The sequence below is a fragment of the Chinchilla lanigera genome, unplaced genomic scaffold (genome assembly GCF_000276665.1).
Source record: "Chinchilla lanigera isolate Chin_1 unplaced genomic scaffold, ChiLan1.0 scaffold00103, whole genome shotgun sequence".
In the NCBI taxonomy this organism is placed as follows: domain Eukaryota; kingdom Metazoa; phylum Chordata; class Mammalia; order Rodentia; family Chinchillidae; genus Chinchilla; species Chinchilla lanigera.
The window spans coordinates 3,498,117-3,522,412 of NW_004955504.1; positions in this window are offsets into that span (position 1 = coordinate 3,498,117).

The window sequence follows — 24,296 nt, forward strand, 5'->3', positions numbered from 1 at the left end:
TATCATGGAATACTCTAGCAGGATTCATCTCCCTTACCAGCTCCTCCCTTCTCTCTCTGCTATGAGCAGCTCCCCTCTGCCATGACACCCTGCCTTGGAGCCAGCTATAGACTGAAACTTCCACAAACTGTGAGCGAAATAAACTTTCCTCCTGTTAGTTGTGACTGCTGGGTATTGTCAGCCATGAGAAAGTGACTAAAACACCATTATGACCTGTCAATTAAGAATGAATAAATGAAATGGTAATGGAAAAATCCTCTTTTGCAAATGCAGGCTGTGGGCTGGGTTTGGCTCATGGCTGTGGTTTGCTGGGCTCTCCCTGGTACCCTTGTCCTCGAGGGCCTTGGGCCCTGGTCCTGTGTGAGTGCCTTCTGCATACGTGTGCAAGCCCGACACCTCCCGCTTGAGTGGGGACATTGTTCACACTGGGGCAGCACTGTGTTTAGGGAGGGGACCGCAACTTCCACTCACAGAGGCCTTGCACTGAGCAGAATATTTTTCCTTTAGCGGAGGCTGGACTCCTAGACATGAAATAACCTCTGGAGGTACTGAGTGTCTCCACCTTCAAGGTGATTTGCTGCTCAGAGGCTCTGGGAGCCCTCCAAGGAAGACCTCTCACTGAGTGATACGGAAGGACGAGCTGAGTGCTTCTTCCACCTGGCAACCACGGCTGCTGTCATCACCGGCTGGGCAAAGCCTGACTGTGAGTTACGGAAAGTGCAGCTCGACTAGACAGGCACTCAGGGGACATGACAGGCCAGGACACGGGGCACTGGAGAGACCTGGCAGGCAGCAGGAAGCTCTGGACTGCTGTCAGCAACTCTGGTGAAGTCCACCTTAGGCCGGGGAAGGAGGCAGGCTGCTCCCTATCAGGCTTTCCTGCTATGAATATGTACGGGCACCGGGCTGGGGGCCTTGGCAACAACCACGGACAAAGCATTTACCTCCCTATCGTCAGTCTGTGAGTCAGGTGAGAAAGCGATGGAAAGAATGATGTTTTACTCTTTGAGCGTCAGAAAGCAGCAAGCTTCCAACTCCACTTCCTATCCCACTCCAGTTTCCTTATCTTGAGTCTCGCAGTGGTTCTTCGCAGCAAGACAAGACAGTCGCCTTGCAGCTAGCCCTTGGTGTGCACTGTCCAGAGACCAAAGGAGGCTGAGAAGGGCAGCAGGCTTCCATGCGGATGGGCAATCAGCACCGACAGGGAGGGAAGGCTGTAGTCCCTCCCTTTCCGGCCACCTTCCACGCCTGACCTTGTCTGATGTGGCCCTCTACCCCTGGGATTCCGGGGGTGGGAAGCTGTGGGCTGGCGATCCATGGCAGAAGAATGGTGACAAACCTTTCCTGGGCCTAAGCCACTCATCGGGATGCTTTGAGAACACACTGTAGACCAGAGGGAAGCATCCCCCTTTCAAAGACCTTCACTTTCAGGGAGGGGCTGCCTGTGAGTCAGTAGGTTTTTCGGAGATTCCCATTTCATGGAGAAGTAGGAGAAATAAAGTGTGCTGGCATTCATTTTGTGAGGCACGAGGTGCAGAGTCAGGCCTGAGGCTTGTGTCAGCCAGGGTTAGCTTCTCAGAGGAAAGGAGGGAGACTAGAGGACGTGTGTCCCAGCACACACGTGCACTGGTACACATGCTGGCGATGGGTGGTGACCGGGGCCAGGCTGTGTCCCTCCCAAGTCCTATGCTGCAGCCTTAACCCCTAGGACCTCAGGCATGACCTTGTTTGGGAAAAGGAGCGCTGCAGATGTGAATAGTTCATGTTCAGGATGGTTAGTGTCTTCACAAGGGGAAAGCTTGGACTCAGGTACAAGCACAGAGGACCCTGTCTTGGAAATGGAAAGCCGCGGATGGGAAGGAAGGATGTTTGTGCATGCTGGAGGGCACTGAAGATGTCCAGTAATAGGAGGAATCCGGAGAGGGGGGATCCTGGCCTCCTGACATCTCCATTTTGGATTTTTGACCTCCTAGTTGGATTGAGACATGACAAAACTGTTGGTTAAGCCACTTGGTCTCTGGTGTTTGGTAATCATGGCCCTAACAAAACTGACCATGGCCCTTCATATATCATGTAGCCCTCTCTACTCAAGGAGTGATTGAAATACACAGAGAGATTTAAATACAAAAGATTTATTGCAGTAAAACACGTATTGTCATTAATTCCCTTCAAAATCCCCCTCCTTTCCAACATGCTTTTCCCATTGTTCTCACCGCTTTCTGAAGTAGCTCTGGAAGACCGCTCTCATATGTTTAGCTGTGTTTTCCCTGCTGCCTAGATATCTTGACGCAAAATGTTTACCTTTCATGATCGTTTTGACTATGGGAAAGAGCCAGAAGTTACACAGTGCCAGATTCAGAGAACATAGAGGGTGAGGACACACTGCCTGCTTATTTTTATGAGTGCCTTGGATGGCACCCAGAAGCAGCATTCATTGTATTTTTGGTCATGTTTCATACAGACACTCGTGAAGAGACCTTCCAGAACTGCTTCAGAAAGTAGCCACAGACAACGGGACAAGTGCATTTAAAACAAGGGGGAGTGATTTGAGGAAGAATCACGGCAGTGTGCTTTTTACTGCAATACATGTTTTCTGTTTGAACACTGACCATTCTGTTGATCACCCTGTGTAGTTAGCATGAGGAGTCCCTGGATTCGGGTTCCTACAGAGGAAGTTAGGGTTCAGGGAAGGACATCCTCGGTATGTGAGGTGTTCTGAGGTGCACATGACCCCTGGTGAGCTCTCCTAAGCAGAGTTCGGCAGGTTAAATATAAACCATCCCTTCTGCCTGCATGACTGTCATCACCGACCCAGGCATGGCTCTGTGTGTAGCCCTTGCCTGGCCCTTGTGTGTGTTTGCATGTAAATGGGGAGGTGCACACCTGCGAAGCCTGGAGAGTGGTTTGCTATGTGGACCTTCCAGCTCTTGTAATGTTTGAACATTTAATGCCAAACCTATTTGAGCATTGAAAGCCATTTTAAGAGGGAGATTGGTGTTTTTTTCTCTATGTTGGATAGTTCAAGTTGGCCATGATGATGTCTGTATCTTGCCTCAGATCTAAGAAGAAAATAGTCCATTTTGTCAAAAGCCAAGGACACATCACATGCATCAAGGGATCACAAGGAGTGGGAGAACCTGTGACATCCAGGGTGTCAACCATTCCTTGTGAAGGTCCACGGTGGGAGTGCGCTCTGTCTCTGCACTGCCCTTGCCCTGTGATCTGGGCTGTGGGGTTGGAAGCCTGGAGCCTGCCCTTCCTGGTAGCTCAGAGAAGAAGGGCGATGCCGGTGTGCAGCACAGGTCAGGCCTCAGCCCAGGATGCAGCGGGCTGGGCTGGGGAGGGGAAGAGCTTGGACATGCAGAGCACCAATGCAGCTGATCTTTGGGGCTCTACCAGCTTGAGCTTGGAAACACCACAGGCCTTTCCTTCCAACTCCTTTGCATAATGGCTGTATCTTGTCTTCTTGTCTCCTGGCCTCCAGGCTCCCAGCTTACTGGCCCTTTGAGATGGCACACTAGGGCTGAGGCCACTCAGTTCCTGGTCACTAGCCCTGTGCGCTATTCACTTTGCCTTACGTAAGACTACCGAGAGATCAGATTCCATCCAGTGCTGGGACCCATGGGCACATGCGTAGGGACAAAGGTCATAAAGGTTGGGTGGCACAGTGAGTTGGGATACCAGCGGGCACCCTTCCCACATATGTATCATGTGAATGGGTCAAAGTTAGAGTCTTCCAGTCCTGGGGAAGGAGGCAGACTCAGGGCTGGGCTGGAAATTGTTCCCATTTCAGAGTATTGTAGAGTAGTTCCGACTTGTTCAAGTCTTTATGTTAATCGTGGTTCTCAGCCTCTGCTGGATGGGCGCTTTGGCCCAGGGAATTCTGCTGCGTATGCCAGGGTGTTCAGTAACGCTTCCGCCTCCGTGCACCAGATGCTAGGGGCCCGCTCTGGCTCCCCCAGTCATGAGAGTCGCAGACAGCTGTAGACGTTGCCAAGTGTCCTCCGGAGAGGCGAAATCATCTTGTCTGAGAGCTACCAGCTCAGGCCAAATGAGATCGGCTCATTTTTCTTCAGACTCTGTGCCTGGTGCTCCATGGGAACAGGGAGTGGGGAGAGCACAGAGACTGCAGGTGTAAGCAGGTTATCTGAGAGGCGAGTGGTACCCGGTACAGCCTGTGTTTGTTTAGGGTTGGCACTGCCTTATCTGGGGACCGTGCGGCTGATTACAGGCTCGGGCTCATTACTCCCGAATTGCCAGCCTGTCACTGCTCATTAGGAAGCCTCTCATTTGAAACTTGTTGCTGGTCTTTGCCCTCTTTGAAGAGAATAGCGAACGAGGTCACAGGGATTAATGGCTGCTAAAAGCTGTTCTCTTCCGATGCATCTCCAAGGAAAACTAATCACCATGTTTTCTGAATGCAAAGCCCTAAAGTAAAGATGCTCAAGTAGCAGGGCATCTCCAGCCAGACAGTCCATGGGAATCTTTCCCTTACCTTTCCCGTCCCTTTTCTAAAACATCCTTGCTAGGTCACTGTCAAAGAGGTGAAAATATTTCAACAGAATTTTTAACCCAAAATATTATGAAGTTTTAATCAAAGTCTCTGACATGATGGCCAGCCTGCCTGGAGTTTTCCTCTGCAGGGGGGTTTTCGAGAGCCCAATTGGGGTGGATTTCTGCAGTCTTCTCTGTGAGCCTTGTTCTTTTTGTGGCTGGCCTAAGAGTTTTCCCACACCTGCTGGGTCTGGTATTTTCCTTCCGAATTTTGGCTTCTTTGTTCAACCTGTTTGCTCCCAGTGCTGTCCCCTCTGCAGCCCCTGAGCTTAGCTGTGCCATGAACTGTGGAACCCAGCTCTGCTCTCTACCCCGCCCTGACCTCGTCCTCCTCCTTCTAGAGAGATTCTTTCCAGTTCGTTTCCTTCACAGCGTTGAAACACTGCCTCTGCTCCCAGATGCTCTCTCTCCCTCCTTGTTCCCTTCTGCTCTGGTCCGCCTGGGGCCCTGCACACGTTTTCCTTTGTGCTCTTGTCTTTTTCTCACTGGCCCATGTGCTAGCAGGAGTCCGGAGACCCGGCCAAGCCCATGGTCTCCCAAGCTGAGCTTCAGCCTCGCTGAGACTGCAGGCTGGGCCTCTGCGTCTAGCTTCACCAGAGAGAGGAGGTCTGTGCTGAGGGAGGGACAGGTAGGGGACTGTGAGGTGTTGATGTCCCATTGCTTTGCCAAGTCAGAGTGTGAGTGAAAAGCAGTGCTTGTTTATTTCTATGGTCCTTGGCTCCTGCCACTCTTGCCTGCGGGCTTTCCCCCTCCTGTTCAGTCCTAGTGATTTACATCTCTGCTTACTTCCCACTTCTCTGTGTTCTGCAAAATGTTCTTAACATATATGAAAATGCATGCGCACTGCAGGGTCCCTGCCCTCTAAAATAACACCGATGCTGATGGCTTAGTTAGAGCCAGAGTCCTGCAAGCAGAAGAGTCTGCTTGGCTCTAAAATGACCGGAATCCATTCTTCCTAAAGAGAAAGCTTTCCCCTCTAGCTCCTATTCTTGGAGGCTCCACACTCCAAGACAATGTACCAAGATGTCCTAGCAGTTCCCTTATGTCTTCTTTCCTCTTCTCATATTTTTTTTTTTTTGTCTTTTTGAGACAGGGTCTCACTATGCAGTTCATGCTGGTCTTGAGCTCACTTTGTAGCCCAGGCTGGTCTCGAACTCCCAACGATCCTCCTGCCTCAGCCTCCTGAGTGCTGGGATTACATGAGTGCGCCACCGTGTCCAGCCTCCCTCTTCTTATGTATTCCTTTGGAGAAGGCAGAAGAGGAGAGAGGGACAGGAGAAAAGAAGAGAACTTTCCCGTGTGACCCGGAGAGGGCAGCGTTTAGCTTAGACCGGGCCAAGAGGCCTGCTTTGCTTCACTCAGTGGCTGCCATGGCTCCTGGAGCAGGTGCAGAAGCCAGGGGTCACAGAGCAAACGGCCTTGGCCGTGCTGTCCACGCCAGTGCTGGGTGAGAACGACGCCGGAGCTCCGGGCTCCTGCCAGCTGCTCTGGTTGGTTTCTGCTTGGAGCTTGCTTGGGATTCCACTGCATGACAGCTTCCTGGTTCATTTCATGCTTCTGTGCTTGGATGCTGAGGAGAAGTAGTCTAAGGTGCTGTGCTTGGTCACGTGACCTTGGTGAGACCCCTCTGTTGGTCACCCTTGAGCAGAAGCACAAGTCCCAGACTCAGGGACGTGGAGAACCAAGAGGTGCTGTCCTGTCGTCTTTCCTCCCTCCTTGGGAAGGGCCCTGCTTCTTTTCTCCCGTGCACTTTCCAAGCACTGGTCTGAGCTCACGGCACATTGGTGGCCTTCCAGCCCAGGTGGCCTGAGGATACTCAGCCCCAGGGGAGAGGTTTCCAGCGTGGCCTCTTCTCAGGGTACAGGGGCATGAAGGAAGTGCCGCCTCTCACGTCAGAGGAAGCTCTTTCTCTGCTTTCTGCTCCTTCCCAGTGGGTTGAGAGGACCTTGCTTACCAGCGCAATGCAGGTTGGAGACTGGCAGCTCTATTTCGGAATGTCCCTGCCATTCGTCACTACGGCACCGTGTCTGCTCTCACGGCGATTGCAGAGACTATGCCAGCTGGGCAGAGTGCAAGGTGCCGCGACCATGGCCATTCACAGCCAGGAGAGCACAGGGAATGTGCACAGTCCGTGACAGAGCATGGCGTTGGGATCAGGGCCTTGTGGCCTTTCCAAGGAACCTGGCTTTTTAATCATTGGGCCAAAGAAGGAGAAAGGGAGCATTACATTTCCCAACCTGCGACAGCTTTTAAAACTGTGCAAAGAACAACAACTGGCGTCCAGCAAAGCCGGAGACAGAAGAGATGATTATCCTCAGAGCATGGTGGGGCTAAAGAGTGGAGTCCAGCTTTATAGCACAGACAGCAGCCCAAAGCCCTCCGTGGGGGAGCAGGACCTGTGGAGTGTCCATCCACACAGCCGTTACGGTGCAGCCATGAGGGCGGAGAGTCCGTACCCAGTACAACCCAAGGAAACCCGAACCATCGCGGGAGGGGAGAGGCCACATATCGGGAGTGAGGCCGCGTCTGTGAAATACCCAGACCGGGCGAAGCCATGGAGACAGAGCAGAGGTCACGGATGGCCGAGGCAGGGGAGAGGGACAGTGGAAACTGCTTCATGGTTAAAGGAATTTGCTTGGGAGTGGCAAAAATGTGTTCAAACTAGATAGAGCTTATGGCATGGAACTATTCGTTTAAAACGATTGCTTTTACGTTATGTGAGTCTCACCTTGAAGGTTATTTTTAAAAGAGCAGACAGTGTAATATTCCATTTTTAAAAACTATGTAACCCACCCTCCCGCCACACACACACACACACACACACACACACACAAGACAAGGCTGAGGGCATTTGCTTATCAATGTGCTCACAGTGGTTATACCCAGTGGTCCTACCACAAGCTCGGAGCACACTCCGACGCTGAGGTCTGGTCTGCACCGCTTGGTCACTTCCTGGGTATGTGGCCCTGGGCACGTGTGCCTCAGCCCCTCTGCTCACAGAGGTGGGGTAAGCCGTCAGTGAGACAGTGTGTGGAACCCCCAAGGCTGGACTCGGCACACAGCAGTAACCATTAACTTCTGTTCTTCTCATTTCTCTTAGTTTTTTTTGCATTTTCTAAGTTTCTAACAATGGCGGAAAGCTTAGTTATAACGTGTGGTTGAAGTGCGGCACACTCAGACATCCTCAGGGCGGGGTCCTCAACTCTGCAAAGCCAGGGCACTGAGTTACAGAGGAGCTTCGGGGCTGGAGGGTAACATGAGAGAGCTCTGAAAGAGAGTTTTCACCTGCTGCACCCCAGGCTTTTAGTATTAGTGCACGATGTTAAAGCTTGAAAAGCAATGACAACAACGAAGCCGTTCCAAAGGGTGGTGCTGCGGGAGGCTCCACGCTCTGGAGCCCCTTGAATGAGAGGGGCCCCACAGGGTCTCTCTCCAGGCTGCCTCCACTATCCCCCTCTGATTTGCTACAGTGCTTCATTAATATCGGAAACAAACACACAAGTTTTGTGCATTGAATGTCTGTCCTATTAGAGCTGAGGGTGACAGATATCTTGTTCCAAAGTCCTTTCCAGACAGTGGGCTTCTAAATCCACCTGTCCCGTCCCTTGAGAGGGAAGGCAGCGTGGGCAGATCTGTTGGCTGGTCTGCGCGTGGCAGAGCGTCTCACAGCCACCTGGGCTCCCAGGGCCCTTTTGGTGCTGTACATGTTTTGTTTGGTTCTCTCTCCCATCCTGCGAACCCCGTCCTCGCTGCCTCCTGCTGCTACCCTGGATGTGCATGGGGTGTCAGAGCCCCACCCACCATCTCTCCCCTCAGCAGCAGAGGGAAGTGGCTTGATTCTGTTCTGTTCTCCTCTGTGCTTTGTTCCTACGCCACGAGAATCAAGCTCAGCAAGCGTCTCGGCCCACTTGAGCTGTTACACCGGAACAGGCGAGACTGGGTCACTTACGACCAGCAGAAGCCTCTCCCCCTACTGCTCTGCGGGCTGGAAAGTCTCAGACCAAGGCGCCAGCATCTGACGATGGCTTTGGGTACTGCGTCATCGCACCATGGGAAGCAAGAGGGAGAGAGGGGCAGGGAGAGAAGACAGGGAGGAGCAAGCTCGGCCCTGTATAGCAAACCACTCCCAGCACACAGCCCTGTTCATTCTTAAGGCAGAGTCCTGCCGGCCCTGTCCCTCCGTGAAGGCCCACCCCCTAATCTCACAGTGGCAGTAAGTTTCAATCTGAGTTTTGGAAGGGAGGAACATTCCAGCCCGAGCTTCAAGATCTCGCGGACATATTCCAGACAAAGCCATGGCTTAAATGTTCAGATTGTGTGATCACAAGGTTCCCCTGATGCTGGAGGGCTGAATCAGATCTTTCATGCAGAGCGAGGGTCCTGAACCTTAACCTTCCCGGGTGAGTCTCATGATCACACAGGTCTAGAAACACCAGCAGAAATGAGTGGTGGGGCTAACAGGACACTTTAGACCCTCAGACCTTGCCCTGTCCCTGGGAATCCTGGACTCAGAGGCTATGGCCATGTCTTCCAGCTTCCTGCTTGGTTTTCTTAAAGTCTTCCTGAGCCTACTGGCGCCAAGGGTGTGGTGAGAATCCCTGTACCTCCTGGACTCTGCCACACCTCAAGGAACAGGGAGAGAGAGCAGGCAGAAGTCAAGAGAGCATCACTTATATCATCACTTTGGTGAAGAGCAGGAGCCAGAAAGGGACGTGCTCGGAGGGAGGTGTGTTACCCCAGACACAGACCCTGGGGAGAGACCTGCACCCCAGTAAGATGTGCAAACACGTGACTGTGCTCTACTGGCAAATCTCATCTCAGCAAGGAGCAGCGGAGGGCCGGAGACAGCTGACTGGGAACAGTTCTCCAACACTTAGTGTCCTCAGGTCAGGCGGAGCCCTAGGAAAGGAAGACCTCTGTCAGCCAGGGATGAGGATGTTAAAGCCCTCTCTGAAAGGTCCCTGGGATCTGCGGCATTGAGCCCAGCCCCAGTAACCAGCAGAAGCTCCTATAGTGAGCGATGGGGCTGCCTCCACTACTGTTTTCTAACCTCGCCGCAGCGGGCCATCCAGGGGAAATGTTGTGCTGGTCCATCAAGTGGAATTTCTCTGCATGCTGCGGACACCACCAACACACCTTATTGGGTTTAGCTCCCTGCCTGGGGTGGGGATGTTTCCAGCAGCTGAGCACCACTTTCTGAGCATCTCTGTTTTTATTGGAGTGCCCTTGTTTGCTTGGTCTTAATTCAGTGACAATGAGCTTCGGCTCCATGGCTCCAGGTGGGTGTCAGTCCTACCCCAGAGATGCCGCTGGGATGTGCTCCACCAGGAAGGGGTGAAGCTCTGCAGTGGGCCCCTGTGAAAGAGCCAGGCAACCCCAGCCCCAGCCAAGCCCCACCCATGGTTGGCTATCTGTGGACTGGAGACCTCCCCTTAGATCGGGAGACACAGGAGGGTGCACTTAAGGCCCTTGAAGCCTGATTGTCCCCGCAAACTGTATTCTTTGGAAGTGAGTCGCCGAGTCCAGCACCTATTGGAAAGCAGGGTGGAGCGGGGCTGAGCCCATGTGCCTCAGGGCAGGGTCTGCATGTGGTGCATTAGGAACCTACTTTTGCTGTATTGGTTTTCTCTCGGGTCTATAAATCCATTTGCAATTCACTTTAGTTTATGGTTGCGAACTTTTTCTATGCAGATTCAAGAAAGATCACAAAAATAAGGACATTCTTTTTTCGTTTTTGACTGACATCTAAGGCAGTGGACACTACGGTCCCTTCTTCTCTCTGTGAAGTCATGTGCCTGTGGCCTCTGGACCTCATGCACTTTCCTAGCTCTGACCTGCAGTGACCGTGCATGCTTGTCCCTAGCCATTGGTACCTGGGTTCCGCGTCATCGTCAGCGCTCCCCGAGCTGCAGAGGGAGCTGCTGGTGTCACCACCACACACCTGCCACGGCTTCTCTTCCGTCACAAGGCCATGTGCCTAGTGCTGAGCTCACCATGCCCTCCCAGGCACTGGCCTCCTCTCTTCTCCCCTGCTCTCTGTGTGCAATGATCTGTTGTCATTCAGTCATTTAATACTCCTTGTTTTCCTTGCCATGCAGGTTAATTCACGGCTGAGCCTTGCAGATTTAGAGTCCTCACAAATTGTTTTCTCATGCCTCTCTGTGAAATGCTGACTAGGAGCCAGAGCGCGGGGTGAGACAGACCCCAGCACACACCCTGGGGTGTTTCCTGTGCTTTCTGTGGCCAGGACCTTGGACTTTGTCGGTCACTGTTCCTGACCTGGGACAAGACAAGTGCCTGGGATGGGGTGAGAATGCGATAAACAGCACAGGAAGGGCAGCTTCGGCGTGAGGCCTCTGCCTCTGCTGAAGCCTCCTCCCCTCCTCGGGCACCATGGCATCTTGCCCTTTATCTGCATGGAGCTATGTTTGCAGGGGCACTAGAGGCCCTGTCAGGCCCAGTCCCAACCACTGACTGTGTCACTTGGGGTCAGGTGGCCTCAAGTACTGGTGGAGGAGGCTGTCACCTCTCCTGGTCCTTCTCCCAGCCTCACCTGGGATTGTTCCCGCAGAGCCTTCTCGCCTGGGTCTACACAGCCAGGCCCCGAGCCCCTTGCAAACCCAACTGCACTCGTTCTCTGCCAACTCCACTGTCACTGCCAGGGCGTCCTACCACTCACTGCCTCCCACCATGGCCCTTGGGAGACCCTTTGTTTCCTTGCATCCCTGCAACCTGGCTGAGTGGTGACAATCAGCACGGAGGAAGATGAAGGAGAGATTGCGAAGGTGGACACCTGGCCGCTTCCTGCGTGGACTCAGCACCTCCTCCACTACCATGCTTCCTTGGAAAGCCCAATAGCACCTTCCACTCAGCAGAGCCTCAGAGGTGAGTCTTGGTGGGGAAGGATCGCCTCCCTGGACCACCTTACACCAGCTGGGGCACTAGGGTACCGTGGTACCTGAGCTCTGAGACGTGGCCTGGGCTGTCTTTGGGTATAGATGCCCGATCTTGCGCTCTGCTGCAGTCTATGGAAAATTCCTCTTCTGGGAGGAGCCTGGGGACTCACTCCCTGACCAAGTGTGCAGGCCATCTGTGTTAGTCGGCTCTCCCGTCCCTGGGGCACCACAACCAACACCCACCGCTGGGAGGAGGACAGGGTTACTTTAGCTCGTGCTTTCAGTCCATGGTTGGCTGCTCCAAGGGGGAAACGGCATGGTGGGAGGGGCTGGCGGAGGAGAGCTGCTCACCTCATGCAGCCAGGAAGCAGCGAGAGGGAGTGGGGGAGGACCTGGGGGCAGGAATACACCCTTGGAAAGGAAGGATCAGGAGCAGTGTCTGGATTGGCTGTGCCCACATGCAAATGAAGGATTAAAAAGAGCATCTTCTGACTGTTCATGTGAACAGCACCAGATTCAAATGAAGGGCTGGAAACCGCGCTTTTCTGATTGATTCTCCGTAACGCGGACGACAGCTTCATCCCAGTGAGCGTGTCCTGCACCTGAGCCTCTGTCTTCCTGGGGGTGTCCCTCACCCTGTTGCCCTGGCTTAGATCCATTTGTCTGAGTCCAGCAGCACCCTTGGTTCTTGCTAGGCCAACAGTTTTCTTCTGTAGCCTGGGTGGAACTGCAAGTCCTTGTCTCTGTTACCCCTTTCTGCCATCCTGGCCACCTGCCTACTCACCCTCATCCCTGCTCACAAAGGGGCTCCTCTTCCACCCGGCTTTCCCTGGGAACTCATCAGAGCCCTTAGTGGTTCAGCATCTGCAGAGGACGCTGTGATGGAGGCAGGGTGTAGTGGGGGATGGGCTCAAGATCTGCCAGCAGTGTGCACCCCAGCCACACTGTGGACGTGTGTACTGTGAGCAAGGAGGCAGCCGCGTGTAAGGTATTTGGGCTCCTAAATGGCATACACCACAGACCAGGCCAGCCCCTCTCCACCCCTCCCTGATTCTCCTCCCCTCCTCTCCCGTTCCCTCTCCTTCCATTCCCTTCCCTTCCCTTCCTTCCCCTCCTGCCCTTCCCTTTGTACTGGGGCTGGGACCCAAGGTCTTCACACTTAGCTACAAATCCAACTCCAGCCCTTTTGAAAATTTGAGACAAGTTCTCACTAAGTCACCAAGTTGTGCAGACTGGGATTTCACTTACACTTTTCTGTCCTCAGCCTCAGAATTCTGAGATTCCTGGTGTGTGTCCCCTCCCAGGACAATCCCTGAAGCCCATGCTGGTGAGACTGTAGAACGCCAGCTCCCCCCCGCCAGGGGAGGGGACCCAGGACAGCAGCAAGAGGTGGCCCTGTCTGTCACAGTCATGGATTCCTTCTGAGCCTCTGCGTTTCTGGCCCAAATGTGCTTTGTTTCGGTTTAGCTGAGTAGAAAAACAAACGCTTTCCCAGCTGGAATCTTGAATGGTGATTCATTTTGCTGGACGTGCTTATAATTAAAGCAGCCACAACAGGAAGGGGGTGTTGGAACACACGGACCCCGGCCAGTTCAGAGCCCAGGCGGCTCCACAGTAATGACAGCAGATATGACAGCAAATAAAATGTACAGCAGAGCGCCCCAAATGGGTCAGTGGATGCGGCAGTCATACAGTACGGGGTGCCTTTCTTGGAAATGATTGTGCATATTTAAGTCATCTGGGTGTGAGAACACCTGGGTGAGAAAATCGTGAAGAGCTGCTTGCTCCAGGTGAGGTGGCCTCCATGTGCCTTTCTGCAGGACAGAGAGGAGGGCACCTTCCCGCAGGAGGTGCAGCGCCAAGGTCACCTCAAGGTGAAGACGTCAGGGTAACACTGAAGCGACACTGGCTCGGACTCCTCCCGGTCCCGGCTGCTGTTCCTGCTGAGGTTGGAGAGACGGTGGCCTGAAGCCCTATCTAGGCCAGGTGACAGCCTTCCTGGAGGGCCCCGGGACCCCTCCCTCTCTCAAGCTCAGTGTGGTGGGCTGGGTGCCAGCTCCTGGAGTCCTCAGCAATCATCCCAGGCTGCAGGGAGCCTGCACCTCGAGCATATTCTGTGCACCCAAATGACACCTTTGAAATATTGTCTCTGCTCACCCGCATGAGGCAGTGGCACCAGAGACGCCCAGGACCTCGGGCTCCTGGGTGGAGATGTTCCGGAGGTGATGGCCGAGAGGTAAGATTTCGGACCCGGGAGGTCCTGGGAGCCCGCACTCTCACTCTTCGGGCTCAGAGACGAGCGCTGGGGCTGCGCTCCTGCTACGACACAGGGTGGCCGGCCGGGCCTGGCTGCAGGAAACATCTTCCACTCTTTCTCCTCTTCGCTCCCTCGCACTCTAGCACTCATTTCACGCTGCGTTGCCGTGAGGTGACACTCGGTTCCTCTACTTTGCAGAGAGCGTGGTCATGGTCCCAGAGGAAGGCGAAGTCTGACTGGGCTGGCGGTGGCCAGCACGAGGTCCAGCTCCTGCCTGTGGCCTGTGGGCCGGGAGGTCCCTGCTGCTGCTCTTCTCCGCCATGGGCAAACTGCTGAGCCTACCATGCAGGGCCATGTGGCACTGTGAGAGGATCCAGTGGTGGCCGGGGCCCTCGGGGCCTCACTGTCCTGCTGCCCTCTCAGGCCTCTCTGAGACCACCTGACCACGGATGCCCAAATCTCCCCAGGCCTGTGAGTGACCAGCACTCCCTGAGCAGAGCTGGGGTGGGGCCTGAGCTCCAGGAGGCCAGCGGGCTGGGCTTGTGGTCAGGGCACACGTGGTCCGTGCTGATGGTGCCACAGCCTGAGGGTCCTGCTGGCCCCCGTGCCCCTGTGCCTCTCACCGTGCACATCCTGGGCAGGGAGGCAGGGCACAGGGCCTTGAGCTTGCATGGTGCTGCTCTGGCAGGGACTCCTTGAACAGTGCTCTCTCTCTCTCTGTCAGCTCTGCTCCCAGCACTGCAGCCACCCCAGGCTGCCCCTCTTCTGCTTTCCTGGGAAACTGCCCAGGACAGGGCGCCGGAGAGAAGCCAAGGTCAGGAGTCTCTGGATGTGCTAGAGCTGCCAGGCCCCAGACTGGGCAGTATGGACAGCTCAGTGCTCTCCAGTCCCCATCCTGAGGCCGGAAGTCCAAGAGGAAGGGGCAGCAGGGCTCACGCCTCCTGACGCTGGGGGAGGATCCCTTCCTCTCCTGACTCCCAGTGGCCTGCCGGCCCTCTCCAGTGCTCCCTGGGGACAGAAGCATCACCTGGTCGCTACCTTGCCCCAGCATGCGTCTGTGCACAGGCTTCCCCTTTGATAAGCAGCCGGCTGTGTTTCTGGGTGAGGGTGAGCTCACCTCTGACGTGGTGGCACCTGAACTGACCCAGTTACGTCTGCCAAGTCCTCACTTCCCAAGAAGGTCATCCCTGAAGTACTGAGGTCAGGGCTGCCACATAGGAGTCAGGGGAGCACAGTTCCACCCCAGGTGGGCCGAGAGGGGCTTCCTGGGCTCCTGCTCACAAGGCAAGCGGAAAGGACAGGGCTGCCCTGGTCTCACGGACAGAAATGACACCACTTCCTGTTTCCGTGGATGCCAGGGCGAGCAGGCAGCAGCCAGCTGACGTGGAACTGCTCCCTTTCTTTCATTTTGTATTATTAGTACTTACGTGTGGTACGTACTGATGACATTCACTGTGGGGAGTAGGTACAGGGCCATAACCCGTCCGAATTTTTTTCTTCTCCTTTCTCTCCATCTTAAAATGCCCTTTCCATTTACCAAAGGTCTATCTCCCTATTTCCTACTGTCTGTCTTTTCTTCAGCTCTTTAACTGACTTATACTTTGAGTTTCTCAGATAAGAGAAACCATGTGCTATTAAGCCTGTGTATCTGATTTATTTCATTTGGCGTTATGGTCTCCAGGTTCAGCCATTTCCCTACAAGGGAATGGTTTGCACTTCTTTATGGCAGAGTGGTACTCCGCTGTGGATAGTTACCACATTTTCCTTACCCGCTCGTCTGCTGGTAGACATGTTTGTAGCTTCCAGGATTTATCTATGATGAGCTGTGTTGCCATAGACATGGGCATGTGCTTTCAAAGGAGCAGTCAAGAACCTGGGGTTGTAGGCAGCTCCCAGGCTGAGCAGCGAGTGACCCTGGAAAGCGCAGGGGTTCAGTACCTCATTCGTTCTCCCCAGCAGCAGGAAGGCTGGTCTTCAGGGGCTGGGGTCCTCTGTGCAGACTTCCTTGGTGTGATAGTTGGCTCTTTGTATCAACATGAGTAAAAAATGCCCGGCTACATGGGATCAGCACAGTTCTGGGTGTGGCTGGCAGCACTTACTAAGGACAAAAGACCTGCCCTAGGACGGCTTGTCGCCTGAACAGTGTAAAGGGGAACGAAGAAGGAAGGCTGCTTCTGTCTGTGTGGAGGAGCTCCAGTCCTCACCTTCACCTTGGCCATCACCTGGCTTCCGGCACAGACTTTTCAGCCCCCTCCATAGACCCTTCACCTCCTGATATGGACTCTTGAGGGGACGACAGTGGGCTCCAGGCTTTTGCCTGGCTCTTTCAGATCTCCAGTGCGCAGACGTCCCCTTTGTGCCTTCCACACCCGACTATGCGGGCAGCCAGGCCAATCTTATAGATTCTTGCGTAACTGTATCTCTTGCATTAAACCTGTTTCTCAGTAAGTACTCACTGGGGCATTGGGAAGTGTGTCTTTATTTTCCTACCTGGGCTCCACCAGCCCCAGGTGACAGAGTGCCTGGCGGAAGGGAGGCGACTGGGCTCAGGGGAGGAGCGGGCCTATCGATGAAAATGATTGGACCAACTGGGGAAAGGTGGTTTTCAATTACTTTGGGTTGTTTTCAATAACTTGGTAATTCTTTCCCCGGGGAAATTGAAAACTGTCCAAATCTCTGATTTATGGAACTGCCTGTAATGAGATTTGATCACATTTTTCAACAAAATGGGAATTCAGGAGAGCTGGGGGCCTGTTGGGGAGCAAGGTGAAGGCCACTGCGTGAGGAAGGTGTCCTGAACTGCAGCTCACAGCCACCTCCAGAGGCATCCTGTCCCTTCCATGCCCGGCCACCGGAGGCTCCTCATGTCCGCCCTGCCCTGTGCCCAAGCCCTGGGGACTTTAGCTACCATCGACTTCACCGCAGAACTGCCGCAGAACCGATTTCTTCCCTTGAATCTTTCAGGAGACGTCATACACTGTGTTCCTCAGCATGTGTGGAGCCCCTTCTCAGAGTCTGAGGACACGGGCCGGTGTGTGGGGTGAGTGGGTGGGTGGCAGCTAATCAGGAAGTTTGCGGTGGATATCCCGAGGTGGTGGGTGAGAAAAGGGGCTCGGCGGAGGGGGGTGCCTCAAGCCAGGCTTTGAAGGGAAGCGACAGAGGAAGAGCACTGGGGCTCCGAGGGCTGATCGCCAGTGGAGAGGAGGGCGATGTGTGCCCTGACATGGGGTGCCCTGGGGCCAGCTGAAGTCAGCCCTGAGGAGATGCCAGGTGCAGCCAGGCCTGCAGGGTCGGCATCCCATCCAAGTGAGAGGCAGGAGGAGGCTGGGCCGGCGGAGTCCCCTAGGTAGAGAGCTACTTCTCCCATCCCCTGGCTGCCATAGTGAGATGGCCTAATCCTCAGTCCCTCCTGTGTTTCTCTTCGGAAACATTACCCTGCTGTGTAAGCCCTGAATATTATCATTTTCATCGAGGCCACTGTGGGACCTCAGTCCCAGCATCATGCCACATGTGACAGCTGTCTCTGGCGACAGATTTTGTGCTGGCTGCTGGTAGCAGAGGCCACGGACACCCAGTACCTTCTTCTAGAGGGTGCCGCTCACCAAGCTCCCTCGGGTGCTGTCCTTCTCCTTGGATGGTTGGAGGGACCCATTTGCTTTGGCAGAGATAGGAGGTGCCAGGGCTCCACACCGCTGGCTGGGTCTTGCAGCCTCCCCCCGCGAGGGTGACTTTTCAGGCATCTCGCAGAGATTAACTGCCAAGGTAATAACGGCAACTGCATTTAATCATTTTCCTAATTAATGCATTTATTGCAGCTCCTCACTGCTTTTTGAACTGAAAATAATGAAGAAAAAGGAAGTGCACGAGGCAGGGATCCCACGTTTTCACCTAAAGGTTAATTAACCTGGGAATTATCTGGAGGATGGCACCCACTCAGTCCCAGTGAAGGACACACAAACCACTGCCAGTGTGTGCCTGCCCGGGCACGGGGCAAGGTCACCAGGGAGAACGTGAACCAGGAGCAGCACCCTTTGAGAGAATGCTAATGCAGGTATTGATTTAATTTAGTGCTGCCCATATTGCACTTGGAAGCTTCTAGTAAATGAGGAAGGACAGAAAGAGGCATTGAATGCAACTGCATATTGAAACTGTGCCCGTATGCTGGAGTTTGAATGAAAATAGACTTAGCGTCTGTTCCATATCGATCAGGGCTCGTGTCTTACATTGACAGCCATGCTGGGGTGAGCTCCTGCTTCCCAGTGCAGCCATAGATAGATCAGCAGGTACTTTCAGCACCCCGTGGGGCTTCCAGACTCTGAGGAGGGTCCGGTTGCTGACTTCAGAGGGTTCAGCCAGCACCCCTGCCCTGCAGAACTGCCACACTGCCTGCAGCAGTGCCCAACCTGAGCAACTCAAGAGAGAGCGATGGTTGCCTCCCTCTGGTGCGGGCTCCCTGCTGTCTGAAAGTTGGTTGACTGTGGTTCAGGATTGGATCTATATAAACAGAAATGGTACTTTTGCTCTTTACCCCCCACCAGTCCACCAAATTAAAAAACAGGGAGGGGGATGATTTGGGGAAAATGTACATGAGAAGTCTTTAAACACATCTCAGGCTCAGAGAGTGCAGCTACAGAAATGATCTGCTGCTAAAATCATGACAGACGCGCTCATACAGCTGCCCACAAAGACGTTCTTTATAAGCTTTTGGTAAAACCTGGAGGTAGCCTAACCAATGTGTCGGTGTCGTGCTGGGCAGGGTGCTGCCCTGGACTCAGTTCCTCCACCTGCAGCCTCACATGGCCACGGTGGTGAAGGACGCTGACCGCACGGGATGCACAGTGAGCTGTGATTGTCGCACTTGGTTACAGAGAGAGAGAGAGAGAGAGTAGTGTGACCCTGGGCTTCCCCAGCCCCTAACTGATCTGACCTCCTGCTGCCTGGAAAGATACTCACAGGAACGGAAACAGTGAATAGGGTGGAAAGTGCCTGTCTTGGTTACTTCTCTCTCTCCTTTGTGGGACAAAATACCTGATGCCCCCAGTTAAGGAAGGAAAGCTTTATTTAGCTCACTGTTTGCGGAGGTTTCAGTCCATACTCGGCTGGCTCCAAGACAGGTGGCATATGGCACAGGGGCAACAGTTCATGGTGGTGGAAGATAGCAAAAGCAACAAAAGCAAAAAGGTGGAAGGCAAACCTCTTTCCCTGTCTTATATTGCATGTAGGCTGCCCACCCCAGGGGGGAGTATAGCGCTCACACCCATAATGCCAGCATTGGACCATGAATCAATCACAAATTCTAGAAGCCCACCCCATGACTGCATGAGGCTTTGTGGGGACAGCTAGACACAAACCATAGCAGTGCCACACACTCCTGTGTTTAGACAAAGATATATATGTGCACATCCACCTGTACTATGAAAATATATGTAAAATATCAGCACTAGAGGGCTAACCAATACAATGTTAGCAATTGTTCTCTTTGGAGATAGAATAAAAGTAGTTGAACCTTGGATTTTACCATATTTTCCAAATGTTTTACTGTGAAAATACATATTCATTTATCAGTTAGAAAAAGTTCTTTCAGGATTCTACCAATTTCACTCACTTGTGTGTCAGACTCTGAAATGGAGGGCTTGTACGCCAGAGTCATTCACTGGGAGAGAATACTGTCCCTGTATCTATAAACAAACAAGCTGATTAATGTCTAGCAATGCCTTTAAGCTGAAGATGGGGAGGTGAACATGTTAGAGACGAAGTGGGAACCTGCCACCCGAGGAGCCAAGGTGGGAGCTGATCTCTGTGTCCCTAACCTTGCACATGCGTCAGGCATGGTCCATCTCGGAGTACAGTGGCTCTCAGGACTGAGAGGTCCAGGCCCTTCTGGGCCCTTCAGCCCCGGGGGCAGTGCGCGGAGTCAGGAGGAGAGCCACAGCCCGGGTGAGAAGTGGCAGAAGGCTCTTGTGCCATGTAATTGGTATTTTAGCTTCTGACTGCGGGTCTTACATGGACAGAAAGGGCTCGGGGGTGGAGGAAGATGGGGAGAAGGAGGGGAGGGGAAATAAAAAGGACCACTGTGATGCAGAAATGTACCAAATCCCCACAGTGAACTCAGTTATTGTGTATCACAAACTGCACTGAGGAAACAGAGGTCAGGGAGAAAGAGGCTCAGAGGATGGAGCAGTGCATTTCAAATCACACGTTCACCAAGCATCCATCAGCCTGGGCCTGGGAAAGCGTCCTGCTAATGTGGCGGTTCCCTTGAAATTCAGCCTGCAGTGTTCAAGCTGCTTAAGGCTGTATCTTTATTGGAGAAAGAAAAACTGGAGCGAATCCTAGATCTTGGAATTTCTATTGGATTTCCTCCTCATGATCACCCAGGAAGGTCTTCCCACATCTTCGCTCTCTACTTAAGGTGGGCTCAGAGCAGGCAGAACGAGGAATGGGATGTCAGAGTGCAAATAGGAATTTTGCAAAATCAGCTTCTTCCCATGGTTTTAATTCTCATTAGGGGTAGCTCTTCAATGAAGATATTCAGACAGGTTTTTCTCTCCTCTTCACTGGTGCTAAATAATCACCTCCTTAATTTGTGGCCATAGGAACAAGCCACAGAGGGTTGGCACAAGGAGGAGAATCAATGAGTTTGTAGAGGAATCCTTTAATACAGCCTTCTACACCCCGCCCCTGTGTGAATGCTCCCGTAGGTGTACACACCCATCCTTTTCCCTCACAGAGCTCTCCTTTGCTTCAAGGTGCCCCATGCAAGCCGGGCTCAGGAATATTTAACACAATGACTTTCAACATTTCTGGACTTCAATGAGCAGAGGTTGACCACTAGTTCACATATTTAAATCTCTGTATTGTTGTCATATATTTATTTTGAAACTATCTTTAGAGAAGCAATAAATGTTTCAAGGTTCTCTTTGGGCTTCGTGCCCTTGGTCTCAGCCGTCACGGGGCTGGGTCTGTAGAGGATGTCGAAGAAGCCGGTGCTCTTTCTTAATTCGATTGTCTCATATTCGATTTCCGTGCTCTCAGCACTTGTGGCTGCTGCCCAGTCCTGACTGCTCTTCCTCAGGCCTGTTTCTCTTCCCCTCACTTTGGTGGGGTCTTCTCCAGGGCCCAGCATCTTGCAATTAGGAATCTCACTCCGTCCGCTGCCCTTGGTCCTCACTCGTGAGGCTGTGCCTCCCATCTTGACCTCTGGTCCTCTTCCTTCTCGTCAGTTCTGTGTTCGTCTCATCAAGTGCCTTCTTCTGCTCGGATGCCACCAGTATCTTCAGCCTGCTCATCTGAGGCGGAACCTGTCCTCCTCCATCATGCTTTTCCAGCCCAGCTTCCTTGTTCTCCCCTGTTCACCTCAGCGCCATCATCCTCTAGTCCTCCAGACAGCTGCTAGCTGCGTTCCACACGGTTAAGTCTTCGCTGAGTGCTCAGAAGAATGTGCACACTGCGTCAGGATGCCGGTCACTGCTTCCCCAGCTCACGCTTGCCAGTGTGACACAATAGCGGCTTCTTCGGTGTGAGAAGTGTTTTCCCATCAGATTTCCGGTCTTGTGACTTCATGGTTTAAAGTCTCCGCTTTCTGCCATGGACCTTTACATTCCAGACCCTCCGCCTCAGAGGCCAGCTCCTCCGTCCCCAGCTCTCTCCGTTTCGCCCACCCTGTGCCCTGCTCCCGTACTGTCCTGCACATGCCGGGTGCTTTCTGCTACCAGGATCTGGCTCACTTTGCCTTTCTGCCCAGAATCCCCTCCCTCCAGCTGTGTCCAAATCCTTCTGCTAATCAACATGACTCAGGAGGCCTTTCCAGAAATTGCTCTCTGGTCATCTTCATGCCAGGTTCTTGGGAGTCTTAGGATGTCTCCTATTGCTCGTCCCTGTCTACCTAGTGCTGGGAGCACTCTTGCATCCACTCAGGAGAAGGGTCCTCATCCTGCGCCTGTTGGCATTGTCCACCCAAGGGCCTCCCCTTTGAGTGTTCTTGGAGAGAAGGGACCGGTTTTACTCAGACAGAGCCTTAGCCCTAGGGGTTATGCACTTCTGAGTCCAGAGACTGGGTCGGAAAAACAATAAAGGTGTAGCAAGCAGTCTGAGGACTTGCGTTCTGTTTCGAGAAGGTACTTTGTGGGTCTGTATTAAAACTCATAACACTGACATCTTCCCCCACTGCCTCTCTGGTATTTTAAATAAGAGAAATATCAGCACTGGTGTTTCTCCCATGGTCAGCATGCCCTGGACACCCTTAGGTTTGCTTTTGAGTGCTCTGAGCCTGATCCCCTGCTCTGCCCTGACCTTATCTGACAATGTTCAGTGCTGTTCAAGACCATGACCTTGGGTTCTCCCTTGGCCCGTTCCTGATTAACAAGGGGAACAGAAGTTGCAGTTCTTCTGATTGTCTGTGGCCTGACAGTCCTTTCAAGAAAGGATATGGGGGGGCTGCAGGAGGCATAATTAACATTTAAAAGAAGACAGTTTGGCTTAAGTGATTTAATGAGCTTAGTGAAGTTCTTGCTCTGAGCATTGTTGCAAAGATAATGTGAATGGGAGGAGGGAATTTGCAGTCACCTGAATCTATTAAATCCTCTGAGCCCCGTTTCAGCCTCATAAATAGAGCACTGTGTCCAGCCACATGGACGGCGCTGGTGAGGACATGGCCTCTGACCGTACTGCCGGTCGGGTGCACAGGACTGCCACAGCTTCCTCCTCCTGCAAAGTGTAACGTTGGTGTCAGACCGGCAGGTTACTCTGATAATCCTCAACCCAGGGGAATAGTGCCTGACCGGCACTAGCCTGGTGCCTGCACGTAGTGGGCAATGAAGAAACTAATGAATAAACAATGAAGAGAAAATAGCATTACCGTTAGGAGAGTAATAGGAGTTATGCTAGGATCCAACCAAGGGATCCAAAGGCAACGAGCATTCACTGGCGGCTACTTCGCAGGGGCTGACTTGCCCAAGAGAGGGTTTTATGATGATTGCTTTTATTTTTTATTTTTAAAATTTTTTTTTATTTTAAAAATAAAAGGACGAAAACATTAACAGACAGACAACCTTTTACAAGATAGCAAAAGAACAGTACAGACGATACAGAGTTACAAACAAAGTGATAGGAAATTAACAATACTTGTTGTATTACCTATTGATATTTTCAAAGTGGTGTCTCATGAAAACAGATAGAGACATGCAATACTGATCAATCAAGGACTCACTGACAGTTTCTTTCAGCAAAGAAATAGAAGAAAGTAGAACAACTATGTTATATATGTTGTTATATAACAACTATGTTATCCTGTATATACATGCATACACAATTTCTCCTTAAATAGTATTTTAAAAAGTGAATTGGAGGGGCTGGGGATTTAGCTCAGCGGCAAAGCGCCTGCCTGGCAAGCGCAAGGTCGTGAGTTCGGTTCCCGGTACCAGAGAAAAACCAAAAAAAAAAAAAAAAAGTGAATTGGAGGCCACAGAAGAGAAAGACAGCAAAGTTACATTTGGAAAAGTCCAGGCACCAGGAATAAAAACTACAGTGAAAATGGAGATCAAGAGCAGATAGGCAAGACTTGAAAAAAAAAAAACAAAAACAAAACCAAAATCACCTAGAGAAAAGGTGAGAGTTATCAGGAGAGCACTTTCAATTAAGAGACTGAAAGAGTGGGAAACAGGACTGTCTTGGGTAGTTTTTTCTCACTGCTGGGACAAAATACCTGATGCCCAAAATTAAGGAAGGAAAGGTTTATTTTGCTTACAGTTCCTGGAGGTTTCAGTCCCTACTTGGCAGATTATAAGGCAGAGCGGCACATGGCAGAGGGCTACAGCTCATGGCGGCAGAACACAGCAAAGCAATAACCAGGACACACTAGGGAGGAATGGGGGAGGAATGGCCTCAAGCACTCTCTTCCTCTCCCTTACATATGCAAACTATCCACCCCAGGGCGGGTGTAGCTCTCACACCCATAATTGAACTCTAATAGCCTGCCCCATGGCCGCATGAGGGTTTCGGGGGACACACAGACGTAAACCATAACAAGGACTATTTGGAGCCATAGTGAATTGGGAACTGCTAAGTTCAGCTTCCTCCTCTTCAGTTAGTTGCAGTCAGGTAACACCAGTGGAGACGTTCGCTGCATGGTGGGGTGAGGCTCACCACTGCCTCCTGCGTACAGGGATCTCTGTGCTTGTCACAGCAGGGGTGCTCGTCATTTCCTTGAGACTTTGAGACTTTGATGGGAGTAAACTCTAGATAGCTATAGATGATATAGACATAGATATAGATGATATAAACACAGGTATAGATGATATAGACATAGATATAGATGTTTAGTTGTATAGTGTTGACATGTAGGTAGATTATAGATCTAGATCTAGATATAGCAAAGCATCTATAGGAGAATTCCCAATGTTCTATTAGCTCCTAAGTAAGAGGATGGGTTAAGCTCTCTCAAGCTCCCAGGAAAACTGACTTTCCAAAATGTCCTCAGAGCCCAGTTTCCCACTAGTGTTAGACTTGGATAAAGCTCATCATTGGAATATTTTATACTGGGAGTTAATTTGTAGTTTGAGAAAAGACAGTTTCACAACTGCAGGACCATA